The 20,507-nt window shown below is 38.3% G+C and overlaps 1 protein-coding gene across 1 annotated transcript in view; it reads right to left on the bottom strand.

The window, feature by feature from the left end:
• Window positions 1–20,507, bottom strand: part of CCDC102B (coiled-coil domain containing 102B) — a 189,670-nt gene that overhangs the window by 154,729 nt on the left and 14,434 nt on the right. Inside the window, 1 exon segment of the mRNA XM_078435158.2 lies at window positions 4,258–4,370. The gene's annotated coding sequence lies outside the window, so the exon portion shown is untranslated.

Below are 20,507 nucleotides of genomic sequence, written 5' to 3'. Positions count from 1 at the left end.
CACACCCTTCACACAGATAAGTCCCGGTTCCTACCGGTTCCATCACAGGCATATCCTCCAGAAAACCTGTCCTCATGTTCCATCTACTCCTCCAAAGCAGTGCTGAGTACCTCAGTAGAGGTGGACCTGCTTTTACAAAAAGGTTGATTTTTTAAGGTGTATTTCCCTGTATTATAATTTTCCTTTTTGTATCCTAACTCCCTCACTAAACCATAGAATCCCTGAACACATACACTGTCTTTTTCCTCCTGATTCACAGCCTCTATCTCATCATTAGGCACTCAGTAGTTATTTGCTGAGTAAAAGACCAAATAAAATTAAAATCTGGAAAGTTGAAAAGTGAGTATTTCTCATGGGATCTTTGACAATTGTGCTAGACATTTCCCCCTCTCGCTTCCCCTGTCTCCATTCTACCTGCTCTGTGTCTCAGGAAACTGACATTCATGGTCTACATCAAACTCACTTGCTCTCTGGCTTCCTGTTCGGTTCATTCAATAAGAAGCATGAGTCGAAGCTGGGAAGCCAGAAACCATTGATGTCCCCAGTTTCCCCTGGCGGCGGAGTCAGCACATGTTGGCTATGTGACCTTCCACCGATGACCACAGTTCCTTTCATGAAGTCTCCTCCACTAAGCTACTTTCCTTTGGGTCCTGTGTAACCCCTCCCTTTCCTCCGTCTAACTGTGAGTGGGAATGCCACTCTACTGTGATTGGTTTGTTCCTGAATCACACATTATCTCTTGTTGGGTCCATTATACCTTGACAAAACCTTTGCAATTTCTCTTTAAACCACTCAAATTACCCCCTTTGAAGACTGCTGGCCCTTGACTGATATCAATAATGTGGCACTTCAGAATTGCTTGTGCTTTGGGGGGGAAAAATGGCTAGCGCAGCTTACGAAAGACAAGACAATTCAAGGACAATTTTCAGACTGAAGTACATAAAATTTAAGTAAAATGTTCAGTCAACAAGGATGGATCTGGAGGACATTATGCTAAATGACATAAGCCAGTCACAGAAGGACAAATACTGCATGAGCCCACTTCGAGGAGGTATCTAAAATAGTCAAACTCATAGGAGCAAAGAATAGAATGGCAGTTTCCAGGGGACGGGGGCTGGGAGAAGTGGGGAACTGTTCAATGGATATAGTTTCAGTTATGCAAGATGAATAAGCTCTAAAGATCTGCTGTACAACATAGTGCCTATAGTTGACAGTGTACTATTGTGCCCTCCAAAATTCATAAGAGGGAAGATCTCATGTTAAGTGTCCTTAACGCTAAAAACAACAACAAAACATGGTAGAACAGGGGAAACTGAGAGATATGGATATATCTCTTCCTTTGATCATGGTGCTCATATCATGGGCATTTGTCTATGTCCAAACTCATTAAATTGTACATATTAAATATGTTCATTTCTTTTCAGTATATCAGTTATTCCTCAGTAAAGCTGATATAAGTTATTTAAGGTTAAACTTTAGGGCAGAACCAAACATAACAATAATTGACTTTTTAAAAAAATTGAAAACCTTGTAATGGTATTTACATTACCATTGTAATGGTAGATTTTATGGGACTGAAGAGAAAAAGTAAGCAGCTAATTTAAGGGCTAATATTCACAAGACTGGAGTATTAAACCAAAAACTCAGAAAAAGAATTTCAGAAAGAAATTTCTGCCTACAGAAGTAAATGTTTCAGGATTGTATTTTTCTTAAGAACAAGAAGATTGGGTGATTGCTAGTTCCAAAGGCATCAGTGTTCCTCAGAAATTTTATGACCAGGGACTTTGTCATTCCTCTGTGCAATCCCAGGATGGTTTGGATTAGAAAAGAAGCATATCACATTGTATAGGATTGTTTTCTGAAAAAACAAAACAAAACAAATCATCCAATAGCCCTTTGAAACTTCTTTATGATAGAATAGGATTCTCAGAGGAAAACACTTAAAGTATCTCTTTAGTAATTTCTAAATGTCTTATCACTTCTTCAAGTGGTGAATTATATTCACAAAGAGTTAAAGTAAGGTAACTCTATGGGTCCAGAAATTACACAAAGTTCAGTTATTTTGAAGAAGCTCTTAGTATGGTAGTAATATCTTGACAGACTGGTTTCCAAGCATCTGGACTCCATTTCTAAGGATTAGGACAAGATGTCACATCATAAATATATATATTTATCATATATATTTATATATGATATATATATGATATATTTATATATGATACGATTTATATATGATATATATAAATATATATTATATATATATATTAATTTGCTCTAAGTTAGTAAAAACATCAAAGGTTTACTCTGTCCTGTGTTAGTAGCTCTCATGACAGCATAAATAATATGACTGAGTGTATGATATACACAGAGGAATTGTCTTAGCATCTTAAGAAAGCCCAATACGTGCCACTCCTCACCCCTACCTGAGTTCTGAACAAAATAAAAATTAAGTCAGGAATAAGACCTTTGGAGGACAAAACATCATCTTCTGTGTGGGAGATAGCACACAGAAGTGGGGGCAGTAGGGGATAAGCTATATGACCTGGAGACTTAGTCCTAGTCGCAGAAGAAGCCAGAACACTACGTGCTCTCCTGGCCCCGTAAGCGTAGGCCATGGCCAAAGGAGCAGGAAATGTGTGCTGCCTCTGGTCAGGCTGGCTTCCAAAGAGGAAAACAGAGGATATGAGCTGCAACAAATATCCCATTTCTTCTCAAATCTCCAACAAGAACATCACTCCTTCCCCACCTCTGAGGGAGTCACTGAAAAGATAGAAGATCCGAGAATGGTGATGGTACCTCTCCTCCTGACTCAGAAGGGGGGAAGGATAGGTATGTCCCCAGCTTTGCTCAACTTTTCACGCCCTTAACCCACTGGGCCAACCCCATGGTCAATCAGGTTTTGACTGTTCTTCTCGAGGAAGGAAACCAAATGTCAATCAGAGTTTCCTGCTTCAGTTTTCAATAGGTTGTACATCATTTTTTTAATGTTTGTTTATTTTTGAGAGAGAGAGAGACAGAGTGAGAGCAGGGGAGGGGCCGAGAGAGAGGGGGGTCACAGAATCCGAAGCAGTCTCCAGGCTTGAAGCTGTCAGCACAGAGCCCGACGTGGGGCTCAAACTCAAGACTGTGAGATCGTGACCTGAGCTGAAGTCAGACGCTCAACGGACTGAGCCCCTAGGCGCCCTTAGGTTGTATACCTAATGCCAGCTGCTGCTCCATCATTAAGACTTCTGAGTTGACTTGCTGCTTACAGTTGCTAATCCTTTGAAACACAGTACACACCAACAATTGTTCAGTATTTATAGAATGGTGCAGTGTGAGTGTCCTGTCTCTGCTCCAGTTTCTCTGGGCCTTCAATGTGACAGCTGGGGGTGGACAGGTGGACAATCATCTGGAGGAGGAGTCTTCACAAACATGCCAATAACTCATACTAGGTTGAAGCTATTGCACAAGACCTCAGCTGGTGCCCTTGGCTGGAGCATTATACATGGCCAATCCACATGCTCTGGGATTCTTCATATCTTGGACATCTCAGTGTGGGTGGAGTTCTTACATAGTTGCTCAAGGCTCCAAAACAAGTGTCCTGAGAACCAGATGGAAGCTCCATAGCTTTTTCTGACCCAGACCCAAGATTTAGGGACTTGACTTCTGCTGCATTCTACTCTTTACACACAAAATCACTAAAAAAGGTCCAAATTTAAGAGGAGCGAACATAAAACCCAACTCTCATGAGAGGAATGCCCATTTTCAGGTGTGTTACAAAACCTTCACAGTCCAATAGATATCAGTGTTGAATTTGTTTTATAATGATCTGAAATCAGGTACAAGAAGATACTAAGTCCAAGATGAGTGTTCCACCAAGACTGAAAATTACTTTTCCATTCTATTTCCTATGCAGATTGTGTTCAGTAAGTAATTCACCAGAGCGTATCAGAAGGCCTTCAAGGAGACTAAATGACATCAACAAGATATTCCAATAATAAGTTTCATAAAGGTACTCTCATAATAAAAGCCCTACAATATAGAACTGCTCCACATATTGAAGATGGTTTCTTATTAATAAGATTCCCAGGATGAACTAAATGCAAATGCTAAAAGTTTTCAAGGTCAAACACTTCAAATCCAAAACAATTAAAACTCCATAAAAATGTCTTTTACTTACAGAAATTCAAAGAAATTAATTTTGTTTCTCCCCAGTTTTTTTTTTTTTTTTTTTTTTTTCTGCTCAGTCTCAGCTAAAACAAGATGTTTACTCACTGGGAAGATCTGAGGTTCTTTCAGCAGAAGCAGGCTGGAGAATCGCTTCCTGAAAGCACTAAAGTGCCGTCAGGCCTCAAAAGCTGTGCCAATCTCAAGTCTTCGATCAGCCTCTGCAAAGATTTCAAAAGACCAGATACCTGAAAAGACATGACTCCACACTGCTCACTTATACAAGGCACTTATTTACAAGGATATGATTCATTAAGAGAAAGAAAATGGAGTACAGGAAAGCAAGGAGGCTTTGAAAGACATCTAGGTGCTAACTCCCCAGGGTACTTGTTGGCAAACTGACACGATCTCTGGACTGAAGCACCAAGGTGTGTGTTTGACTGTAGGCTTCTGGGCAGCTCAAAGCAGAAGTTCCGAGGGAGATTTTTAATGTACCTCTGATCACATAGTCAGACCGGGTTGTCTAAACCATTGTGCTAGTTGGAAATCAGAAGCAAACAAACTGGCCCTAAGGGTCAGAATTTGAACAGCACACATTATCAATTTTACTACCCTTATCTTGGCCAAGAGTCAAAGCCAGACATCCAGGCATCTCTAGAAATAAAGATGGAGCTATTATAGACCAGTTGTAAGTATCCTTAATCCTACAGTCTCTTTTCTAAAGAGTCCAAAGATTATCACTACACTGTCCCAACACCCAGCAAATTTAGAAAGCAAAGTAATCTGCAGCCCCTAAAGCAGTTGAGTAGGCAACATTTTGTTCATATTACCAATTATTAGTGATGCCAAAGATCTCAGGAGAAACTCAATGGCTTTCAGGGAAGAAAAGTAGATGGAGAATATTATTGCTTTCAGCCCTCCCAGAACACCCATCAATCTGTGACAGTGGTCCATGACCAATTAGCTTAAACTTAACAGTAAGGAGAAATTAGCCATCAAGAAGTTAATTCTGCTGTTATGTTTACCTGATATCCAGGCACAAATCTCTTCTGTCAAAGAGTGGCATATAGAATTTAGTGGTCTGTTGAGGGTTGAATTGTATGTCCAAAAAAACAAGCTTAAATTCTAATCCCTGATATCTGTGAATGTGACCTTACTAGGAAATAGAGTCTTTGCAAAAGTAATTAAAATTCAAGTTAAGAGGAGGTTATACTAGAGTAGGATGGATCTTTGATCCAACAGGACTGGTGTCCTTACAAGAGGAGACAGATGTGCAGGCAGGACACCCTGTGAGGGCAGAGGCAGAGATTGGAGTGAGGCATCCATCAGCTGGGGAGTGTGCCAAGAACTGCCAGTCATCACCAGAAGCTAGGAAAGAAGCATGAAACTGATTTTCCCTCAAAGCTTCCAGAAAAAACCAACCCTGCAGACATCTTGATATTAGATTTCCAGTCTCTGGAACTGTGAGACAATACATTCCTTTCATTTTAAGCCCTTTGTTTATGGTCATTTGTTGTAGCAGGTTCTAGCAAACAAATACATAGCCTGACTCCAGCTTTGAGCTCTCATTGCTGGCCATTTTAAATCTCTCCCCTCCCCCCTTTACCTCCTACCCAATACCTGGAAAAGCAGGTAAGAAGGCCCAGATGCTCTGTTCTTTGACACCAATGGGACCTTCAAACCACCTGTAGGAACCACTGCTTTGCCTTACCCTCATTGGCCAGTCTCCGTCCCCTGCTCTCTCAAGCCATTTTTGGAACTACTACAGAGCCTCCTTGTTATGTGAGTGGTAAACTTTTCCCATCTGTTCTGCATGTATATGGTGTCATCACTCTTAACATGTGGACTAAATTCTGGATAGGGGTTCTTTCTCTTTCTTCAGGATGGCCATAAATAGAACATACCTGCCTTCCTGAAAAGTTGAGACATTTCAACTCTGGAAATCCTGTTCCCAGTCTTGTTTGTCGTGCAATTCTCTTCAGTTCACCATATTCGAAACCTCTTCATTCCTACTTCCCCTTTGAGCCCCGTATTTCTGCTATTTCCTGGATTGCGTTGCAGGTGGATTCTATTTAGTGACATTAGGGTCTCTTGTGAAGAAGAAATGTAATCCCTGGTTCAATCATGCCTACTCAAGAAAGGTGCATCTCACTGGGTCATCCATGAATGTTTGCGAAAGCTGGCTTGACCCCCTGGAGTATAAGCTATAATACTGGGGCCAACTCTGCAGCAGAGGCTGTCACTGGCCCCTCTACTCTCCTCTTGCAGTTATCCCAGAAAATGGAAACAACTAGAATCCTAGAGAGTCATAGCCTCCACTGAAAGAACTTGACGTGAGAAGCAAGTGTATGTGAGCAGTGCTAGGGACTATGGTGAATACTTTGTTGGATGCCTAGGTCCTCTTTATGGCAGGTGCAGCCACCCCCCAGATAGCAAAACTCACAGATGACACCTTCTCTTGAGAATTACCCCCAGCCAAATGGGAGCCACTGCACCTTCCGGGCTACTCTTGCGAACTCTCTAAGGGCATGTTAGAGCCAATAACTGACTGAAATGGGAATACAAAATTTGACTCCTTTAGCACAAGATAGGGTCAACTTTTGTGCAACTGACGCTCTAGAACTGGCTGTTGAATACACAGTGCGACTAGTAGTTACTGAATGGATGAAATGAGATATGCATTGGATTTCGACAAGTTAGTATGAAAAATGAATGTAAGATAGCCCATCAATGTTTAATATTGATATGCTGAAATGACAATACTTTGGATGTATTGGTTTAAACAAAATGTTGTAAACCATCTGTTTCTTTTTACCTTTTTAAATGTGGCTACTGGACAGTTTAAAATTAAATATGTGGCATGCAACATATTTACTATATTTCTTCTGGACGGCATTGCTCTAGAGCTTTCCTCTGGGATCAGTCTGAACCAAGTCTCCAGCTAAGACCACATTCGTGCCGATCTGGATTCCCTTCTCCTGTTCCGAGTCCCCCAGTGCACTCTGTGGACAACCCTCCCTCACTAAATCACCAAAACAGAATCCCACCTCAGGCTCTGCTAGGAACCAAACCTAAAACACTTGATGTTTTGTATAAGTTTGGTCTTCGATATTCTATAAACAATCAGATAAAATTTAAATCAAAATAAAAGTATAAGAAGGAAACAGTGCACATATAACTAGCAACATGCCATCAAGAAAAGTTTCTGTAAGACTGAACTCCTAGCCTTAAGACACAAGGTTAAGTGATATGCCTGGTAAAACATACATTAATGATGGTTTTGATCACAATGCTAAAAACATACACAATTTAAATCATACAGGTCTTATGTTAGCTCATAGTTAGTTAATGTTAGCCCAGTTAATTCATTCTAGGTCGAAGAGAGATCTTATTGTTTTACAGATGCTATTACTTGGCTCAATATTTTAGTTTATCATCACTGCTTTTGATGAGTAAATAAAAATTCACAGTTCTTTTAAAATGTGGGAAACTATAAGATTAGGATTTAAATTTTAAATAAGCTTAAGCTTAAAATTCTCAAAAATAACATCCACTAGGAAGTTTTGTTTTTGCTAGGACAGCCTTTCACTCATATGTGCAATTTAAGAAGCAAAACAAATGAGCAAAGGGGAAAGACGGGGGGGGGGGGGGGGGGGGGGGGGGCGGATACAGAGGGAGAGAGGGAGAGAGGAGAGAGGGAGAGGAGAGAAAGGGAGAGAAGGAGAGAGGGGGAGAGGGAGAGACGGAGAGAGGGGGAGAGGGGGAGAGGGGGAGAGGGAGAGAGGGAGAGGGAGAGAGGGAAAGGTGAACCAAGAAACAGACTCTTAACTATAGAGAACAAACTGGTGGTAATCTGAGGGGAGGTGGGTGGGGGGATGGGTGAAACAGGTGATGGGGATTCCGGAGTGCACTTGCTGTGATGAGCACCAGGTGTTGTATGGAAATGCTGAGTCACTAAATTGTACAACTGAAGCTAATCTGACACTGTATGTTAATTTACCGGAATTAAATAAAAACTTTGAAAAAAAGGGGGGGGGGGAATTGTTACTCCAAATACTTATTTCAACAACATGTATTTTAAAATGCTGAGAATTACCATCTGATTCAATTCTATTATACAGTGATAAAATAAAAGAATGTGGTACTTTGTATGAAATAACTTAGAAGAAGTATTCCCAGTCACCGAGGAGTTGACCTTATTTATTGAACAGATAACCTTGCTAACAAGCCTTGCCTGCGTAACCTCACACTACCACGTGATGTCACTCTAACACAAGGTTTTAAGCATGGAATTAAAAAATTGCCAAAAGACCATCTCTGCAGAAAAAGTGTTCAGTTAGAAGTATTCTGAGCAGCACAAATCTTCACAGCATTAGGTGTTTCTAACTGGTGAGTTTATACTGAATCTCACATCTCACTTACCTAAGAAAGGACTTCTTGTTGGAGATCCCGGACATAATGGAAACCCACAGATTAATGGGGACCCCTGGTAAACAGAGTGAGTCCTTTAGGAAAGCCAAGGCTGTGTGTACTCGAGTTTGCTCGCCAGATCTCCCTTTAGGCCAAAGAGGATACGTTAAAAGAACAAACAAACAAAAACCCTATACCTGTAAATGCTACTGTGAAATTTAAAAACATCAAAGACCTAGAGAAATGGACAAAGCTTACAGTGAATTACAGCAGATTGCCTACAAAGGAACAAGGATCAGAGCACCACCCAAAACAGTGAGAGTGGATGCAAGTAAACAAGGAGGAGTACAGTTTTAGTTTTTAAGGAAAAGAATTGCAGACATAAAATGATAAACCCAAACAAGCGTCCTTTTAAATATGTGGTTATAGAAATACATTTCAATAATACCAGTCTTCAGAAATTTTTCTACTTAAAACATTATTAAAGGGGAGCCTGGGTGGCTCAGTTAGTTAAGCCTCCAACTTCGGCTCAGGTCACGCTTTTGCAGTTCATGAGTTCAAGCCCACGTCAGGCTCTGTGCTGACAGCTCACACAGACTGGAACTTGCTTCGGATTCCGGGTCTCCCTCTCTCTCTGCCCCTCCCCTGCTCACACTCTTCTCTCTCTCTGTCTCTCTCAAAAATAAGCATTAAAAAATTTAAAAACCATTATTATAAAGTAAAGAAAACATTATAAACATTCACAAAGGAAATACTCAGATAAATTGTTTCAAGAGATATGGGAAGAGTGATTACATAACAATATGAAGTATTGTGTGGTCCAAAACACCAAATGCCGAAGAAAAGCAGAAGAAACATCCATAAACACTCGGTTCCCAATTCTAGAAAATTCAGTAGGTTGAGGAGAAAGGAGATAAAGTAATCACTCATACCTTTCACTCTTTGTCCTGCCCACTTGCGGATAATGAGATGAAAAATGTCTAGAAAATAGTTAACTAAAATGATCGAGCGTTTCTTTCAGGAAAGGTACTTAAATGATTGTGATCTTTGCTCTGAAAAAATATCTTGAAAGGTTGACATTTATAAAAGTCTGAAAGGAATATAAGGAGGGGATCATTTTCAGAATACTGAATTAGGAGGTATTGCTTTAAATCTAAAATAGATTTAAAATTGTGACATTTGAGTCACCACACATAAAACCCTTGGCATTTATGGATTCCTGTTTGTGGTTTAAATATATGTGATGGAGTGAAATTTCTCCCTAAGCAAGGTGAATACAGTAATCTCTCGCTATTGTCATCCTGTGGCATTCAAAGCATACTGCCTCCTGCCGACAGTAAAACGTAGTTTGGACTTCAAAATAATGCATCCGCTGGTGCCCTGTTGTTTTGGCTGATCTGTACCCCTCTGAGGAAGCCGCCTCTGGTGATAAACACACTTACAGACAGACACTTCTTCAGCTGTTTGTCTTTTCAGAGCTTGGTATCCCCTGTAACCTGGGGCCTCTTAATGAGCCCTGAAATCTACTTCCCTGGGGGGCAGCTAGCTATTCTCTGTTCTTCCCGGAGGACAGGGCTTACTTTTGCTACTATGGCAACCACTGCAAACTGCTTTCTCTGACTTTTTCAGCTTCTGAGTCCTACGGATTTCTTTGCAAAGATAATTCTAGAAGCTTTCGGGTCTTTCAAAATCTTGTCTCAAAGAACTTGTCTCTTTCCATAATAAATCTTTATTATAAGTAGAGCACGGACTCCATTATTTTTCCATTTGCATGTGTACCTGTAACCTCTGCTAGGAAATGAAGGCAGAACTTGAGTCAAATGAGTCAGTTTCTCAGACCCAGATGTGTGGTGCTGAAACACGTGCTTCCAGCAGATGTCGCCATTCTTGTTTCCAGCAAAAATTCAATCCTGAAAGAGGTCCTTCCAGGCTGATGGAAACAATCTTAGCTTTTATGAAGGAAATATCACAAAGAAGAAGGAGTAGACACCTGCCATCATGTGTAAATTTCATTTTTAATAAATGAACTTACAGAAGTAATTGGCTGGAAGGCCTCTTAGGTATGTTCTGATTTTAGGCAAGGTATTATAGCTTATTCCCTAAATCTCAATTTACTTGTCTATAAAGGGTTTTACCGATTCCTAACAGCTGAGGTTGATATGAGAGTTATACAGTAACGTACGTGATGTGCTTGACATGCAGAATGCCTTAACACCTATAAAATTACTTTGCTTTAAGAGAACAAGGATTCATTGGACAAAGCCAAATTATGAAGAACTTAGCTCCTAGGTGATCAGTAGTTTAAAGAAGATAGAGTCTCAACAAAATGATAGATCTTTAATATTTTGTTAGAAAAAAACATTATAACCCCATTGAAATCTATAAATTAAGTGCGTCTTTCAAAGGTCTTCTCGAAGTTTCCTACCTTATGATTGGAACTTCATCCTTCCTCTCCCTTGGTTAGGATCACAATATCTTCTCTTCCCTGTCTGTTCCCATTCACCACAGGTAATTCTCAAAGCAACTTAACCAGATCTGTGATTTTAATGTATTAAAGAACCAATATGTATTGTGTATTCCTCCCTTCTCCTTTAATTTACCATATGTTTCTTAGTAAACAACACTTATGGTTTAATGGGAGTCTGTGCTCTTAGCTTCCAGGACCAAAACAGAATATGTGAGAGGTAGGTCACTAGGTCTTTCTTTCCAGCCTGTCTCATACTCTTACCTTGGTTATCTGGGTAGGCCCTGGATGGCTTTGGCCATTTATGAGCTGCTTTAGAAAGACTTGTGAATTCACAGAAGGATGGTAAACTGAGCCTGTTTAGTCTCTTTACAATGGTTTCCCCAGTGTTTACATCTCCGTAAAGTTCTCCTTATCAACTGAATGTCTTCATTTTGTCCCTAGGCTAGATCACTCTATGTGAGGTTCTCAATTCAAGGATCAGGAAGCAGCTCCCTCCCCAACCTTGTTCCACTGATATTAAACTGTTATGGGCCCTGGTCTGAAAATTTGTAATTGGCATGACAGAGATGACTCAAAATTATAGTTTTCTATCAATAGTTCGGGGAGCCATGGTATGCTGAAACATTTAGGAGAAAACTGGAAACCTTCAACCCTGAATAGATGTGATCTGTGGGTAGGTGAGAGTTACATCAGACAGATAACCAGGAGATATGCCTATTAAAAACCCTCAAGAAAATGCCAAACACCCATCCAAAGGAATCTGGCTTCAAGGTTTGATTACTATTTCCTGAGCACTCTTGGGGTCCACCCTAGAAAGACTTAAAATACACAGTGTACTTACACAGAAGGCTTGTAGTCCAATAAACTTTATCTGGCCCACATAAAAGAGATTCAAGATTCCTCTCCTTAAACAGTATATTTTATTGAAATTAACTCTTCCACTCTCTGAACTTTAATGTTTGAATAACTGAATATGTATCAAAATGTAGAAAGTCCCTCAGAATAATAGAACACGAAAGGCAACGGACTAAGGAGCACCTGGGTGGCTCAGTCAGTCAAGCATCCGACTTTGGCTCAGGTCATGATCTAATAATCTGTGACCTCAAGCCCCATGCTGGGCTCTGCACTCACAGCCTAGAGCCTACCTTGGATTGTGTGTCTCCCTCTCTCTCTGCCCCACCCCCCGCTTGTGCACTCTCTCCCTCTCTCTCTCTGTCTCCCAAAAGTAAATAAACACTGAAATAAATAAATAAATAGATAAATAAATAAATAAATTCAGAGGCTTGATAATTTTTTTTCTATTTGAAAGAAACATAGCAGGAAATATTTAATAGACACTAAAATTTAAATCTGGAAAACCATAAACCCTTCTTGGATATGAGATATAATCACAGGTTTATTAAAAAAAATGTTTCCAGCAAAAAGAGTATGGATTCATATAATTTTCTGAACTTCCACTGATGTGGAAATGGTGTTTAGAGATTTCAGAGTCTTAAGAACAATGGTTTGAAGAGCTTCCCTCCTCCAAATGAATTTGACAACTGATATATACCTGAATTGAAATTATTATGTAGCAGATTACATAACACATATGTATTTCCCCATACAATTGACTCTTGAACAACACAGTGGTTAGGGGTGCCAATCCCCATGCAGTCAAAAATCTGAGTGTAAGAAGCCTTACCCATATATAAACAGTTGGTTAATACATTTTGTGTGTTGTATTCTTATAATAATACAAACTAGAAAACAGAAAATATTAAGAAAATTATAAGGAAAATATATTTACAGTACCTTACTGTAAATTTACTCAAAAAGAAAGCCAAATCCATGTATAAGTGGACCCACGCAGTTCAAACCCATGCTGTTCAAGGGTCAGCTGTACACATATAATATATATGTAATTATTAATATGATAATTTCTCCCTCTGCCCACTGACATGGCCTAGAGTCAATGGAATTTCAGGTGGGACCAAACTAATATATAAAAAGGAAACCCAGATTACAGTTATAAAATCAATTTTCTGTGAAAAGGAACCAGGGTTTTTGGCAGGATAAGTGATTCCATGTCTGGGGAAGGAAGGTATAAGAAAGTATAGACCTTCCTTATCAGAAGGCAAGATCTCATTCCAGGTTTAGTAAAATCAGATAAAAAAGACACAGGGACAGAATTATAAAGGTTTGATGGTGACAATTTGAGCATCAAAAATGGAATAATGATTGTGGTTAATTAAAAAAACATTAAATCTATTAAAGTCCTGAGTCCACTATACACAAAGATAAATATTAATTTAAATACAACAAAGAGGGTCAAGAGATCAGAATATACTCAGTATATTCCTACTGGATTTTATTTGTCAGTCTTTTTGGTATTGTTGACATATTTACATGTTGATGGATGACACATATTCTAGTAAGTATTAAATACATCATTTAGAAGACCTTTTCTGTCTCAAGAATGGCCTCATATGTATAACATCAAGTCAGATCACAATATATGACATCCATAATCAATCTGCTGTCATTAAAATCAGTAAGATTTGCATGCTTTTAAGAATAGGAACGAGCATAAGATTGCATTAATGTTTTAAAGTCTTTAAAATTCAGGAGAAAAGATATTTACAGATAAAAATGTTCTAATCAGCTGCATATCCTAGGTGGAGTTGCAGACTTCCATAAGAAGACAGAATTACCACTTGAGTGACTCTTGTGCTGAAAATTATTTTAAAAATTGGCATAATAATTAAAAAGAAGATTCAAAGTGTTTCTTCAGGGTCATAGACAAGAATCTAAGTTATTCCCTTAGGCCAACTCTCTAGAAGCAGATAACCTAATTAACTGGAATATTAACTGACTTCCATAATTAGGTTAGCACCTTTTAACCCTAGGGAGACTAGGATGTAAATATAGATACTTTTTATGGACAAGAAAACAGAGCATTAATATTTTTTATATTTCTATATTTGTAATGAGTAAGAGAATCTGACCTATTATAATAGTACCTTGGAATCTAATATGAAAGTTGTAAATCAAGAAATTTATTTAGATGAAACCTTACATTTATATTTAGTATTAAAACATCCTAAAAATAGATAGATGTTATTAATAAATATAAATCTTACTCATATCAACAGTGTGAGAATTCCCAATGTTCCACAACCACATACAAAATGAAAGTCACATGGATACCATATGTTTTCACTCTTAAGTGGATCCTGAGAAACTTAACAGAAACCCATGGGGGAGGGGAAGGAAAAAGAGGTTAGAGTGGGAGAGAGCCAAAGCATAAGAGACTCTTAAAAACTGAGAACAGGGGCGCCTGGGTGGCGCAGTCGGTTAAGCGTCCGACTTCAGCCAGGTCACGATCTCGCGGTCCGTGAGTTCGAGCCCCGCGTCGGGCTCTGGGCTGATGGCTCGGAGCCTGGAGCCTGTTTCCGATTCTGTGTCTCCCTCTCTCTGCCCCTCCCCCGTTCATGCTCTGTCTCTCTCTGTCCCAAAAATAAATAAAAAACGTTGAAAAAAAATTAAAAAAAAAACAAAAAACTGAGAACAAACTGAGGGTTGATGGGGGTGGGATGGAGGGGAGGGTGGGTGATGGGTATTGAGGAGGGCACCTTTTGGGATGAGCACTCGGTGTTGTATGGAAACCAATTTGACAATAAACTTCATATATTGAAAAAATAAAAAAAAATTTAAAAAAATGAAAGTCAAACGGTATATCAAGAAGTTCTTATTTTGAATTTAGCACATTTTACATGAAGTAGAGCATCGTTGTATATTTGTTGATGTTTGTGTTTCCTCTTCTGTAAAATGCCTATTCATTATGTTTTGCTTATTGTTTTTTTTTTTTTTGCTTGTTACATTTTGTTCATTGTTATGTTCTCTGCTTTATAGTTTTTTCTATTTTTTTTTAAATCAATCCTCTCAGAGTTGTGTATCTTGCACATAACAGTTCAAGCTCTGCTGTCTTTTTGCTTCACTTTCTCCATAGTATCTTTCAATAAATATATCAATCCTTTCCTTTTGACTAGCAATTTTTGTGTTAAGAAATTATTTTCTACACTAAAGTTTCAAAGATATTCCCATATATTTACTTCTATAGGTTTTAATATTTTGCTTATTCATCTGTTTTCTTTCTCACTGGAATTGATTTTTGTTAGTGGTATAAGATTTGAATCCAAATCAATTGCTTCGTTTTATGGATATTAAATTGTGTCAATGCCGTAAGTTGTCTTCTCCAGTGTGATGTTTTTCATATGTCAAGTTCTCAATTCCACAGGAATCTGCTTCTGAGCTACCTATTTGACTCCATTAGTCAATATGTCTATCCCTGAGCCAATACTTTATCGTCCCCAAGTCTTGATGTCTAGCAGAATAGGTTTCTCATCTTCCTCTTTTTCTGAATGAATGTTTGGATATATGTGGACATTTGTTCTTCTATATGGATTTTTACCAGCATGTCAAACTTCTTAAGATTTTCAATGATATGTCACTGAGTCTATAAGTAATCTAGGAGACAAGAGATATCTCTATGTGATACTGAGTTTTCTCTCCATGAAAAGTGTTTTCTGTTTCCATTTATTGGGGTCTTTTTTAGTTGAATTAAGTAATGTTTACAATTCATATGGCTGTCACATATCCTTAGTTTATTAGAAGGCAACATTTTTTGTTAATATTAATGATATGTTTTTAAAATGTATGCTTTCTCTTTATCGCTCTTTTAAAGAAACACAATTACATTTTGTATAGTGATCTGATACCTACCCACTTCGGTAAACCTTTACTAGTACTAATAATTAACATGTGTTTTTTAAAAAATTTATTATTGTATGTTTTATTTGTAAGTAGAGACACTTTGGGGTATCTGCCCATCCCTGCTGAGACCCCAACAGGAATCAAGAGCTCTTGACAAATATTTTGCATCATAGTCCTACCCTGCTTCCAGCCACAGCTGACAGAACAGGGATGAATACGCAACCCCAAGTCGGGCAACTTTTTTCTCTTAGAAAATGAGAAGTAGGAGTGAGAGTTCTGTTTCTATCTGGGCTGTTTGCTGAAACTTAAGAGGCACAGGTTTGGGAGGTACAGAGCATCCAACTTCCATTTATCATGTAGATAGAGAAGAGGAGATATCTAGTCTGCAGGGAATGATGAATGCAGCAGAATGGAGCAGAGAAGAGGCCAGGAGAGTCCCTCCTGACTCTCCTGGCCTCTTGCAGATGCCAGGCTGCCTTTAGATTCCACGTGATAGCCCATTAGCCATGAAACCCACTACCCTGTTTGTTCAAGCTCGCTTGAGTTAGTTTTTGTAACTTGCAGTTTGGAACACTGACCAATGCTGTGTTTTATTGAGATATGAAGCCATGTTTAAACTACAAAAAGTTCACATTTTTCTTTTTCTTTTTTAATTTTCTTCCCTTATTTTATTTTTTATTTAGCGATTCATCACTTACATATAATACCCAGTACTCATCATAAAAATTGTCCTCCTTGATACTCATTACCCATTTAGCCCATCTCCCACCCATATCCCTCCATCAACCCTCAGTTCTCTATCATAAAGAGTCTCTTATGGGCTTGTTTCTTACCCCCTCTATCTCTCTTTTTTCCCCTTCCCATATGTTCATCATCTGTTTTGTTTCTTAAATTCTACATATGTGTGAAGTCATATGGTATTTGTTTTTATCTGACTGACTTATTTTGCTTAGCATAACACACTCTAGCTCCATCCACCTCATTGCTAAATGGCAAGATGTCAATTCTTTTTGATGACTGAGTAATATTCCAGTGTGTGTGTGTGTGTGTGTGTGTGTGTGTGTGTGTGTGTGTGTGTATCCCCCATATGTCTTCCATCCATTCATCAGTTAATAGACATTTGGCTCTCTCCATAGTTTGGCTATTGTTGATAATGCTGCTATAAACATCAGGGTGCACGAATCCCTTCAAATCTGTATTTCTGTCTTGTATCCTTTGGATAAATAGCTAGCAGTGCAATTGCTGGATCGTAGGGTAGTTCTCTTTTAAGTTTACTTATTTATTTTGAGAGAGAAAGAGACAGGGTGCAGTGCAGTATCAGTGCAGAGTCTGACACAGGGCTTGATCTTATAAACTGAAAAATCATGATCTGAGCCCAAATCAAGAGTTAGAACTTAACAGCTTAACTGACTGAGCCACGAGGTGTCCTTAGGGTGGTTCTATTTTTAATTTGGAGGATCCTCCCTACTGTTCTCCAGAGTGGCTACACCAGTTTGCATGCCCACCAACAGTGCAAGGGAGTTCCCCTTTCTCCTCATTCTCACCAATATCTGTTGTTTCCTCTGTTGTTAATTTTAGTCACTCTGACAGGTATGGGTGGTATCTGATTGTGGTTTTCATTTGTAGTTCCCTGATGATGAATGATGTTGAGCATCTTTTCATGTGGCTGTTAGCCATCTGGATGTCTTCTTTGGAAAATGTCTATTCATGTCTTATGCCCATTTCTTAACTGGATTATTTGGTTTTTGGGGTGTTGAGTTTGAGAAGTTCTTTATAAATTTTGGATACTAACCTTTTATCAGATGTTATTTGCAAATATCATTTCCCATTCCATAGGCTGCCTTTCAGTTTTGTTGATTGTTTACTTCACTGTGCAGAAGCTTTTTACCTTGACAAAGTCCCAATAGTTTGTTTTTGCTTTTGTTTTCCTTGCCTGTGGTGACATGTCTAGCAAGAAGTTGCTCCAGACAAGGTCAAAGAGGTTGCCGCCTGTGTTCTCCTCTAGAATTTTGATAGTTTCCTGTCTCATATTTAATTCTTTTGTAAAGTCTTTCATTTGCTTTGAATTTATTTTTGTGTATGGTGTAATAAACTGGTCCAGTTTCATTCTTCCGCAAGCTGCTTTCCAGTTTTCCCAACACCATGTGTTAAAGAGATGGTCTTTTTTCCATTGGACATTTTTTCCTGACTTGTTGAAGATTAGTTAACCATATAGTTGTGGGTCCATTTATGGGTTCTCTATTCTGTTCCATTGATCTATGTGCCTGTGTTTGTGCCAGCATCATACTGTCTTGATGACTGCAGCTTTGTCATACAGCTTGAAGTCTGGAATTGTGATGCCGCCATCTTTGCTTTTCTTTTTTAAGATTGCTTTGGCTATTTGGGGTCTTTTGTGATTCCATACAAATTTTTGGACTGTGTGTTACATTTGTGAAAAATGCTGGTGGTATTTTGATAGAGGTTGTATTACATGTGTAGATTGCTTTGGGTAGTATAGACATTTTAACAATGTTTGTTTTTCTAATCCATGAGCATGGAATGTTTTTCCATTTCTCTCTGTCCTCTTCAATTTGTTTCATAAGAGACCTATAGTTTTCAGAGTACAGATCATTTACTTCTTTGGTTAGGTTTATTCCTAGGTTTCTTATTGTTTCTGGTGCAATTATGAATGGGAATCGATTTCTTGATTTATTTTTCTGCTGTTTCATTGTTGGTGTATAGAAATGCAGCAGATTTCTATACATTGATTTTATATCCTGCAACTTTGCTGAATTCATATATACTTCTAGCAATTTTTTGGTGGAGTATTTCAGGTTTTCTACATAAAGTATCATTTTATCTGCAAATAGTGAAAGTTTGACTTCTATCTTGACAATTTGGATGCCTTTCATTTCTTTTTGTTTTCTGATTGCTGAGACTACAACTCCCAGTACTATGTTAAATATTAATGGTGAGTGTGGATATCTCTGTCTTGTTTCTGACTGTAGAGAAAAAGCTCTCAGTTTTTTCCCATTGAAGATAATATTAGCTGTGGGTCTTTTGTATGGCCTTTATCATGTTGAGGTATATTCCATCTATACATACTTGTTGAGGTTTTTTATCAAGAATGAATGCTATATTTTTGTCAAATGCTTTTTCTGCATCTATTCAGAGAATCATATAGTTCTTATCTTTTTTTATTAATGTGGTGTATCACGTTGATTGACTTGAAAATATTGAACCAAACCTGCAGCCCAGGAATAAATCCACTTGATCATGGTAATTCTTTTAATGTGCTGTTGGCTTCGATATGCTAGTATCTCAAAAATTTTTTCATCCATGTTCATCAAAAATACTGGCCTATAATTCTCCTTTTTAGTGGGGTCTTTGTCTAGTTTTGGAATCAAGGTAACACTGGCCTCATAAATGAGTTTGGAAATTATTTCCATTTTTTGGAACAGCTTCAAAAGAATAGGTATGAACTCTTCATTAAATGTTTGGTAGAATTCCCCTTGGAAGCCATCTAACCCTGGAACTTTTTTTTTTTTGTTGTTGGGCGATTTTTAATTACTGACTCAATTTCTTTGCTGATTATAAAACTGTTCAAATTTTGTGTTTCTTCCTGTTTTAGTTTAGGTAGTTTGTATGTTTCTAGAAATTTATCCATTTCTTCCAGATTGCCTGGTTTGTTGGCATATAAATTTTCATATTTAAAGTCATTCTTTTTGAAAAATGTTTATTTTTGAGAGAGAGAAAGAATGCATACGTGCATGGGGGAGGGGCAGAGAGAAAGGGAGAGAGAAAATTCTAAGCAGGCTCCGCATTCTCATGCAGAATCCAACACAGGCTTTGAACTCACAAACCAGGAGATCATGATCTGAGCTGAAATCAAGAACCAGATGCTTAACTGGCTGAGCCACCCAGGCACCCCTGTAATATTCTAATTGATCGTATTTCTGTGGTTTTAGCTGTGATTTCTCCTGTTTAATTTGTGATTTTATTTATTTGAGTCCTTTCCCTTTTCTTTGAGATAAGTCTGGCTAGGTGTTTGTTAATTTTATTAATTCTTTCAAAAATCAGCTCTTAGTTTCATTGATCAGTTCTACTGTTTTGTTGTCATTTCTATATTATTTATTTCTGTTCTAATCTTTATTAGTTTCCTTCTTTTGATGGCTTCAGGCTTTATTTGCTGTTCCTTTGCTAGCTCCTTTAGGTATAGGTTAGGTTGTGTACTTGAGGCTTTTCTTGCTTCTTCAAGTCGGCCTGTATTGCAATATTCTTCCCTCTTGGTAGCACATTGGCTGCATCCCGAAGGTTTTGGACTGTTGTGTTTTCATTTTCATTTGCTTCCATGTATTTTTTTATTTCTTGTTTAAATTCCTGGTTAACCCATTCATTCTTTATTAGGATGTTCTTTAACCTCCATGCATTTGGGGTTTTTCCAGTTTTTTTTCTTGTGGCTGACTTCAAGTTTCACAACGTTGTAGTCAGAAAATATGCATGGTATGATCTCAATCTTTTTGTACTTGTTGAGGGCTGATTTGTGATCCAGTATGTCACCTATTATTGAGAATGTTCCATGGGCACTCAAGAAGAATGTGTATTCTGCTGCTTTAGGATGAAATGTTCTGAACATATCTATTAAGTCCATCCATCCAGTGTGTCATTCAAAGCAATTGTTTCCCTGTTGATTTTCTGCTTAGATGATCTCTCCATTGCTATAAGTGGTGTGTTAAAGTTCCCTACT

Source organism: Panthera onca, chromosome D3 (assembly GCF_046562875.1).
Source record: "Panthera onca isolate mPanOnc1 chromosome D3, mPanOnc1 haplotype 2, whole genome shotgun sequence".
NCBI classification, from domain to species: domain Eukaryota; kingdom Metazoa; phylum Chordata; class Mammalia; order Carnivora; family Felidae; genus Panthera; species Panthera onca.
This window is presented reverse-complemented; position numbering and strand designations above follow the sequence as displayed.